Source organism: Dermochelys coriacea, chromosome 3, assembly GCF_009764565.3.
Source record: "Dermochelys coriacea isolate rDerCor1 chromosome 3, rDerCor1.pri.v4, whole genome shotgun sequence".
Taxonomy (NCBI): Eukaryota; Metazoa; Chordata; order Testudines; family Dermochelyidae; genus Dermochelys; species Dermochelys coriacea.
The window spans coordinates 194,146,422-194,157,079 of record NC_050070.1 but is presented as its reverse complement, the minus strand read 5'-3'; positions in this window follow the sequence as shown (position 1 = coordinate 194,157,079).

The following is a 10,658-nucleotide window of genomic DNA, read 5'->3' as shown; positions in this document are numbered from 1 at the left end:
AACTAGAAATACTTCTTGTCATCTCTCTGCTGCCTCTCACCTTCCTTTTAATGCTAAAGTTGAGACACTTGGTCCTCCTTAAGATCCTTACCTGGGATACAGTGAGAGAGAAGACCCACCTTGCTGGCCCTGAAGAAGTAGGAAGGGAGAGTGAGCTAGCCTATCAACCCTGGAGACATTGGGGGTGACAGGGCATGCATAGCCACTAGGCCTTTCCACCAAAGGAGTACTAAAGGCAAGAGGGTGAGGGGAATTTGGGAGGAAGAAGAGGTAACTTGACCTGAATCTTTTTTGACATTTCTGTACCTCAGGCAGAGGTCTTTATGTACCTCATATGGTTTCTCTTTTGAGAAGAAATCTAAAATCAGGGAAGTTGTGCCTTAAGTCAAAAATTTTGTACTGCTGTAGGACTGAATGGTGTCAGCATCTAACAACAATTGACAACTGGGCATGAAGTACTTTTATACTAGTGCAATCTACTGTATGTATTCTTTGTGCACGCACACACACACACACACACACACACTCTCTCTCTCTCTCTTCAAATCCAGTGTATCCCCTCCCCTGAGCTATGGTTCAGGCCTCCTTCCAGGTGCTAGCTACTTGGAGGGGCTTCTTCCCTCACCTCACATGGGTTGGGTCCTGAATTCCTTTTTATGTGCCTGGGGCTTCTACCCAAGGTGACTCTTCACTGTGCTCAAGACACATAGGTACTGTCCCCTGAGAAAATGAAAAATGCTACTAATAGACAAGTAGTATAAAACCCAGCAGATACGAAACAATAAAGTACATCAACACAAACCCCAGCAACTGAATGACCTGCCCCAAACTAACGACAGAATAAAGGAGAGCTTACTGGGAGCAGGAAACAGGATCTGGGGGAAGGAAAGGGTTACGGTTAACTAATAAGTACTAAATATTAACAGATGAACCAGTTCCCCATCTCCCAACTCTCCCAACTCTTCCTAACCCTCTCTCTCCTAACTCTCTCCCTGACACCTTCCCAGACAAATGGCATGCTGAGGTTGGGTCCTGTGATGAGTGCTGTCATGATGTGAACATTGGCTAGCTTAAACAAAAAGGACCCCTTTCTGTGCCTTCACCCAGGGTAGTGCAGGGTCATCTTGTGGCTCCTACCAGGCTCCCAGGTCTGGATTCCTATGAGGGTCTTAGTTGACTTTCAGTAGCCAGCACTGAGTCAGATCTCCGCTTCTCTGGATGTTGGTGTCTCCAGGGCTGGAACTGCCTGACCTGTGCCCTAGTTCCCACAGCAGTTCAAAGACTCCCTTTGTGGGAAGGAAGGGGAGTTAATCAGAGATTCCCTGAGCTGCTTCTCTCCTAGCTCCCATGTTCAAAATTCAAAACTGAAACTAAATCTTATTTCTTGGTCTCTGAGTCATGCTGTCCCTTGAGCAGTTGAGCAGCCTTGGCTCATTGTTGGCCCAGCAAACTGCTTGTCCATATCACCTCATATTGAAGCCTCCCGATTGACATCAGCAGGAGTTTCTTGTCCATTCTGTCCCACCCCTGACTCCAGCATGCTGGGAAATGGTGTCAGAAGGCTGTAGTAGATATTACGGTTTTGGTTGCTTGGAGCTGGCAAACTCCAAATGGGGGTTACACCAGAACACATGATACTGTGGGGCCCATGTTTTACTGACGCTCTTTTGGGGTGACCAGAATAAATAATTCAGTGTTTTGGTGCCTGTGAATAATGTGAATACCACATACTTTTGCAGATAAAACTATATTACCCCACACCATCATGTCTCATCATCAAGCTATTATAATATAGAAGTTTGTGGTGAGATAAGTGACTAACGTAATTAATTTTCATGATTCTGTTGATCTAGACTACTGAACTTTGGTTCTATTACTCATTACAGGTCACTGAGCAAGGTCAAAGCATCCTAAACTTGAGCTCTGACATTTCCATCAAAGATCACAGAAGGTCATCAGCCTTTTTTTAAAAACAGATTTCAGCCATTATGTTTCCCTTTTCTGAATGGTGTAAAAGCTCCTGTTTTTCACCACAGATGCACCTTGATATGTCCGCTCTTATGCTTGATCCAGAATTGAATACTGTTCAGTAAACTGGTAGTTTTCTGGGAAAAATTCTACACTCCAGGCATTTCACTACATTTACTAAAAACGTGATCACATACTTAACGCAATTAATATGAAGATCTAGGGGGAAGGAACACAAGCCAGAATAGGGGAAAGAGCAGGTTAACGAATACTTAGATAACTTAGATGTATTCAAGTCAGCTGGGCATGGTGAAATATATTCTAGGGTACTTAAGGAACTACCTGAAGCAATCTCAGAACTGCTAGTGGTTATCTTTGAGAACACATGGAGGACTGGTGAGGTTCAGATGACTGGAGAAGGGCAAGTGTAGTACCTATCTTTAAAAAGGATCCAGGGAATTATATGCCAGTCAACCAAACATCGATACCTAGAAAGACACTGCAACAAATTATTAAGCAATCAATGTGTAAGCATGTAGAGGCTAACAGGGTTATAAGTAAAAGCCAATGTGGATTTAGCAAGAACAACTTATGCCAAACCAACCTAATTTACTTCTTTGACAGACTTACTGGCTTTAGTGGATTGGGGGAAGCTGTAGACATGATATATTTGATTTTAGTAAGGTTTTTGACACTGTCCCCCATGACATTCTCATAAGCAAAATAGGGAAATGTGGTCTAGATGAAATTACTTTAAGGTGCGTGCACAACTGTTTGAAAAAAATGTACTTAGAACAGTTCTCAATGATTCACTGTCAAACTGGGAGGACGTATATATTGTGGGTTCCCACAAAGGTCTGTCCTGGGTCTGGTACTATTTAATACTTTCATTAATGATCTGGACAACGAAGTGGAGAGTGTGCTTATAAAATTTGTGACTGACACCAAGCTGGAAGGGATTACAAACACTTTGGGGGACAGGATTAGAATTCAAAACAACCTTGACAAATTGGAGAATTAATCTGAAATCAACAAGATGAAAGTCAATAAAGGCAAGTGCAAAGTACTGCACTTTGGAAGGAAAAAGCTAATGTATAAATACAAAAAATGGGGAATAGCTATATTGTAGTATTGCTGAAAAAGCTCTGGGGGTGATAGTGGATCACAAATTGAATATGAGCCAACAATGTAATACAGTTGCAGCAAAGGCTAATATCATCTGGGGTATTAACAGGAGTAGAGTATGTAAGACACCAGAGTTACTTGTCCCACTCTACTTGGCACTAGTGAGGCCTCAGCTAAAATACTGCATCCTGTTCTGGGCACCCCATTTTAGAAAAGATGTGAACAAATTGTAGAAAATCCAGAGGACAGCAACAAAAATGATGAAAGGTTTAGAAAACTGGAGCATGTTTAGTCTTGAGAAAAGAAGACTAAGGAGGGGACCTAAAATATGTTAAGGGCTGTTGTAACAAGGACTGTGATCAGTTGTTCTCCATGCCCACTGAAGATAGGAGCAAGGGAGATACAGGTTAGATGTGAGGAAAAACTTTCTTACTATAAGTATAGTTAAATACTGGAATAGGCTTTCAAGGGAGATTGTGGAATCTCTGACGCTGGAAGCTTTAAAGAAAAGTTAGACAAGCAGCTATCATGAACTGTTTAGGTTTACTTGGTCCTGCCTTAGTATTGGGGAATGGACTAGATCACAGGCAACTGACTCTTCAAATTGCCAGGAGGGTGCTCGGTCCCCGGCTGTGTCCCAGGCTTTTCCCCCCACTCCACCCCTTCCCGCATGGCTCCATCCCTGCCTCACCTCTTCCTGCCCCCGCCCCACCCAACCCCGCCTCTTCCTACCCAGTTCCGTCCCTCTCCCGAGCGCATCGCATCCCCGCTCCTCTATCCTCCCCCCCAGCCTCCATGCATGCTGCGAAACAGCTGTTCGTGGTGGGCGGGAGGTGCGGGAAGGGAGGGGGGAGGCTCTGAGCAGATATGGGGTCCAGCTGGAAGCTACAAATGGGAAAGAAGGCCAAGGTGATCCCTTTCTAGCTTGGTTCTCTCCAGAGGTGCCTATGTCTTATTGACATTCAATGGGAGTTGAGTGCCTAATTCTCTTAAGAGCCTTTGAAATTCCCAGCCTGAGCTTTACTTTATCTGAGGCTACTAATGACAGCTGGGAATGGAATCTCATACCCGTGCTTTAATACATATGTTATAGCTAGTCACAAAATGAACAACATACCAATTTTATGCTTAAACTTTCCCAACTACCTTTAATTTGGGTAACCTTCTTTCCTTAGCTATGTTCTTTGATGACATAGAAAAGCTGATTCTTTATGCTGGGTCAGAGACTGACTCTTCAGTTTGATACATGTTCATTTGTTTCTGGCAAATAAGCTTTTAGGGCTTGATTCTTTGCAATGCCAGAGCTGCACAAATTGGCCCTTAGGGCTGCACTAAAGGGACGGATAAGGAGTCCCCTGGTGTGGAAGAATCTTTTGATGGTGTAAAGTCAGTAACCTGCTCCCTTCCTCAGTACAGGGGGTGTGCTTGGGATGCCCAGAGGCAGGGAGGAGATGTGATTGGGCCAGAGGGGCCAAAGTTGAAGTGTGATGCGTACTGTTGATTGTTGCTGGGCAGAAAGGCCCCAAGGGGACTGCCCCGGCCATTGTAAGTTAGAGCAGTCCTGTAGTCACTCTGATTTACAAAGGATGATGATTCAGTCGCTGGATGGCCCCAGACTGGGGGAGACTGAAAGATGGCTTAGAACCTTTGACTCCCTTTCCTCATCAGATGTGCTGAGCGTGATCGGGGGACTTAGCCATTAGATCTGGCCACATGAAAAGCGATTGTAGATTTCAAGCAACTTTGTTTTCCTTTTCTAAAATGCATGATAAGTCTATTGTGTCACATTAGTTTTGTTTTATGACACAGGTACAGTGCTTGACACTAGTCGTTTCTATTAGTCAGTTTGTTTTTTATTTAAATATGCGGCTATGTAAATTCCATTAATGTCACTGCTCAGCTGATTAGTATCTTTCTTAGTTTCCATTCATCTAATTAAAAAAAAAGCACCTTCAATAAAAGATGTTTTCTGAAGAATTTATTAAAGGGATTTTGTCATGTTAAAATATATTTTTTTAAAAATTGAATTTCCTTTCCTATGTTCCAGATAACATGTTAACTGTATAACTTTTGGCATTCACCTGTTACCATTAAACTCTGTGGATTTTTAATAGCTCAATTTCTTATTTGATGGAGAATATTAGTATGATGAAGCCTAACCATATGAGGTGCTTGGTCTCATGTGTGGCCTTTGAAACCTTTGTCTCATTCATTGTCTGGACTATCATTAGGTAGATGGGTATGTTCTCCACAGCTCACTAGCTGGATGACTTCCAAAGCATTCAGAGTGTCTGTAAGTGGCCATGGGATAAAGGGACTCAAGGTGAAGAAGACCTCTTGTGCCCTTGTAATGGCTGCCATGTTGGCCCACACCTGGGGATTGAAACGGGGAACCTTCAGAGCAAAAATCATGAGTTGCTGCACCTTGAGCTGAAAAGTCAAGGCTCTGTAGCCAGGGAAGGTAACAGATTCATGTGGTCTGTGGAGTTGTCACAGAGAGGATCACTGACCAGTGGATTATACTGGCTGTTGCAAATGGGAGTGAATGCTGAATTAGTCCTGCCATATCTAGGCAGGGATTTCCTGTGGATTTCCGAGTTTATATTGTTCCGGGTCTGCACTTCTTGCAATGGAAGAAAGAAAGCAAATCTGTTTGATCAGATCTTTCCCACTCAATATATATATATTGGATTCTACATTGAAGCTTTGAACAGTTACACAAACATCTGAGTTAAAGCTATTGTTAGCCCCTTTACTCCCAGGCACAACTAGAAGCAGCACAAATGTATTCTGAATGCTGCTGACTTGGGAGAAGAGTGAATATGGCTCTACTCTTCTGTACTTATCTGCTCTTTTTAGACAGTATTTCCTCTCCTTCTTACCCTTCGAGCCAGGGACCCTCCCTTATGCAATTGCCAACCACAATCTATCTCCAGGTATACACAATAAATACATAGAATAGCTATTTAGTTTTTTAAATATATAGCCATTGAAACTTGATGTTATTTCATTGTTCCCTCATGAAAATGCCTTACTGAATTCCATGGGGTTACAAACCCAATAGAGATTACTCTACAATCTACTTGAACTGGCTAGAGATAGCCCTGCTTTAGAATGTCTATAGGTTAATTTAAACATTCTATAGGAAGAAATTCTTTCTGTATTAAATTCTATAGGCTTTTGGAGTCATTTTTAGAGAATCTTTTATTTCTGCAACACTTTCTCGGTTTAATCCCTATTATATTTGATAGCTCTTTCCCAGAAGGCGGTGTAAAATAAAAGTAATCTTTTAGGTATGATCACAACAAAATGAACAGGGTCTGTGATCTTCCCTGGGTATGTTTCAGCAGAAGCAAACTAACATGTACCATTTGAAGAGGCCTGTATATTGCTGTTGACATCATGGATGATGTTGTTGCCCAAAGAACTAACCAAAAGGCATGTACGACCAGTTTCTTCTGTACATGAAACACCAGACAAATACAGATGTAATAAAGCTGGTTGAAATCAGGGAGAAAGCAATTTGTGAATATTCCATCAACATGTTTCCCCCTATCTTTGTCACTTTTTAATGGAAATTTGTGATTTTTTTTTGAAAACTTTCAGCCAATCCTTCTAATCAGTATATGGGCAAAATATATGTTGTTTTTTTCAGGCACCTAGAAAGGCCTAGTAGAATAGAAAATAGAAACAAGGAAAAAAGGAATAGAAAATCGTTAAACCAGTCTGAAAAAAACAGTTGACAGTGGTGAGTTTTCTGGCCATCATTCCTGGTCCCCAGAGCTCTGAAAATGGCAACTTTCAGAATGACTTAAAGGCAGTTTTGCTCTTCTGCCAGGAGAGCTTGCTAACAGTTGAGCAGGAGCATGCTCTGTGGAGTTTTAGTGAGTTGAGGGACAGCAAGGAATCGAGTTTTATGGGACTGTTGTGCTTCAGTGCTCCAACACAGTGTTACAATGTGAAAAGAAAAAAGCAACTTGTTAAGGGGATTCTAATTGCCCTGGCTAGTGGTGAGAGGAGGCCTACAGTACAGTTCACAAGAGTTTACATAGTTCTGAATCCTGAACCACTTAGAATGGAAGAAAGAAAGAAAATCTGTTTGATCAGGCCTCTTGCACTCAATATGTATATTGTATTCTACATTAAAGCTTTTAACAGTTACATGCACATCTGAGCTGAAGCTATTGTTAGCCCATGTGATGGATTAAGATCAAGAATGTTAATGTTATCCAAGGAACGCTTTTTAATGTATATTGCAATTATATAAACAGGGTCACAAGAGCTAAATGGGATGTCAATGACCTATGAAGATCATAAAGTAAACAAAAGATCTTAAAATAAGCATGTAACCTGAACACCTCTGGGGTTGCTGTATATCAAAGGCATTTGCTTATATAAAGTAAGGGAAAATTACTGACTGGTAATGCTGTTTGCTATGAGTCCACCTCTTTCTCTATTCTGCAAAGAAAGTCCATCCTGATGGACAGTGACAGTGGTAGTTTCTGCCTAGTAGGGAACAAGGAAACTAAGGCCCTGACTGACCAAAGAACATGCTAGTTAAACAGGTACTTAAGTCCCATTGACTTCAGTGAGAAATAAAAAGCCTTGTCATTCTTGGGCAGTATAAAGGCATCAACATACCAACTTCCTTCTTGGTCAGTAAGTTCCAGACCCATTTAAAAATAATTCTAAAATAAATCCCTAAATAGGGAGGAGAAGCAAGCTGGGGAGAGAGAGAGCAAAAATGGTAGGTAATTTCCCTTTGTCATACATGACTTCTTTGGTCATGCTACAAAGAAAACCTATCCTGATGGATAGCAGATGTAGTAGTCAGTAGATGAGGAGGTGGGTTTACTCTATGTACCCGCTCCTACCACTCTTTATCTTAGACCATGTCCTTTCATGCTGATATTGCTGGATGAAAGTGTGTGAAGAGGACCACATAGTATTTTTTCCTATTTTACCTGAAGATCATTCAGCTCTCTTTGCCCTCATGATGTGATGGGTACAACCTTCCCTTAGTCTGGAAGGACAGATGGTGTGCTGTTGGCAAGCCAATCACTGATTTATCTGGCTATGGTGGTTTCTGAGGGTTCAACAACAGATGAATATTTTTACTCCCCAAACTCCTTGATACAGTGTAACTAGAACTCAAGTTCAGTCCTAGGGTAGTGCCCTCAGCCTTATTTAATCATTTCCACCTGTGCAAAGTGGGTGCAAAATGCTACGATTCTAAGTGGTGGAAAGGACTACACACAGTGCAAGACAATTGAGAATCAGGCTATGATTGTAAACCCCCATCTGACTCTTGGAAGATAAGTCTATGAGGCTACTGATGTTCAAAGTGGTCATTTTAGATGCCATATTGTCATTACTTCATCCTATATAGTGAGGGAAGTAGGTACTCTGATTGTGCCCGTATTACCTTCAGATTTTTTCAGGAGAAAGTTGGTTTTCATTTACCCTGGGGGTTTACCATGAAGTTAATGCAAATTATAATATTAGTTAGTTCAGAAAGGTCCCACTGAGAAAAATAGACTAGCAACTTGAAAAAATAAAGGCTCTAAATAGTTGCATTGACAGGTTTTGGCTTCCACATTTTTTATCAGGTGCAAAAATGTAGTTATCTAACAGCTTGGATTTCTTTGTAGGTTGTGGTAAGAAGGGAATGAAATTTAAATCACCAGTATGCAAAATTATCCCTGCTACTTCAGCAATCTCTTTATAACATGCAAAAATGCAGCTGTTCTCAGTTACAAATATTATGATGGTAATCAGCAATTTTCAGTTCATCCAATAATTGTTAGGAAAATACTTGCCTAAAAGATTTTTTTGTTTTTGCTGGCATTGGATTACGGTCATTATTGGCTTTGAATTATATTCAAAATTAATTTTACATTTCTATTTTCAAATATTTTGGGATGTTTTTGCTGTGATGTTTTCATTGCTCAGCATCACAGTAGTTCTAAAGTGGCTGTACAGTATGTAACAACTTTAATCAAAATGTCTTTAGTTTTTCTGGGAAACAAACAAAAAATATGTACTGAGACATACCTTCAATTTACCAAGAAGTAATCCCAATATATTTAAAAACATGAACCCTAAGAGAGAAACATTTAACGCCATGATTTATCCTGAAGCTGTGTGCAGTGACCTCACTGGCATGACTGGGAATTCTCGCCAGAAAATGAGGTTAGATTGAATATAACCCTGTGTATGGCATTTACAATAGAAGGACCAGATCCCAAAGCTCACACAAACAGGCCCATTGACTTCAGTGACACTACCAATGGGAACAAGGGCTGGAGGTTTGGACCCTAAGGACCAGATTTACAAAGATATGTAGGTACCTAAAGACGTAAATAGGAGTGTTTGTAAATCCCACTAGGCACCTATGTGAGTTAGGCAACTAACTCCTATTGACTTTCAATGGAAGTTAGGGCCTAGAACTTCAAAGGTACTTAGGCACCTAACTCCCATTGGGAGTTAAGCACCTAAACACTTTTGAGTATCTGGGTCGCAGCTTCTAACTTGCTTAGACACTTTGGTAAAACCACCAGGCAGCTATTTGCATCTTAAGGTGCCAAAATACATTTGTGAATCTGGCTAAGGTGTTGTGTGACCTTTCACTCAGATCTTCATGCTAGAACTACTATGTAGTAGGGATAGATCAGCTTAAAAATAGGGGTGCATCTATGGAGGTGTTTTAGGGTTTAGGACAGAGGTCCCCAAACAGTGGGGTGTGCCCCTCCTAGGGGCACCTGGAGGAACCTTCAGGGGGTGCAGTGGGGCTTGGACCAGCCCCCACGTGGGGGTGGGGAGGGAGCACTACCTAGCCCCTTCCCGCCCCCAGCTCTGCTCTGCTGCTGCCCACAGCCACGTCCCCAGCTCCCAACCCTGCACCTGCCCCGTCCCCAGCCTCGGTGAAGCTCCACTCCCAGCCCCGCCCCCGTCCCCAGCCTCAGTTGCTGGCTGTGGCTCCATTCCCGACCTGGGGCTGAGACTGAGGGTGGGGCTGGGAGTGGGGCCTCACCTGGCCACAGGCCCAGCTGCCAGCCTCCACCGCAGCCCGGCTGTGGCTCTACCACGTCCTCAGCCACAGCCCCTTACCCTATCCCCGTCCTTGTCTCCTGACCCACCCCCAGCTGTAGACCTAGCCTCGGTCCCCTTACCCCTGTCTGCATTCCCCCTGCCCCAGACATGGCCCTGCTCCTGGCCCCAGCTCTGGGGTGGCGGGGTGGCATGGATGGGGTTAAGAGGGCCAAAATTTGGGGACCACTGGCTTAGGATTAGACTTTCATGGGGGGAAAGAACATTACTCTACATCTTCCTAGGCATTCTTCCATCATCCTATAAGACATCTGGTGCTGGCCTCTTTCAGAAGCAGGATGCTAGCTGGGTTTGAGCCTCTGTTCCTATATGTTTAAATAGGCCCCTGGGAAAAGTGGGCATTTCATCTCCTGTTACTGATAGGTTAAGTAGTTGGGAGTTGTAGAAAGAACCGGCCATGAAGGGAGCTTTTCTGTTGAAGATAAATGAGTTCCCTTGCTTCAGCTACCTGACTT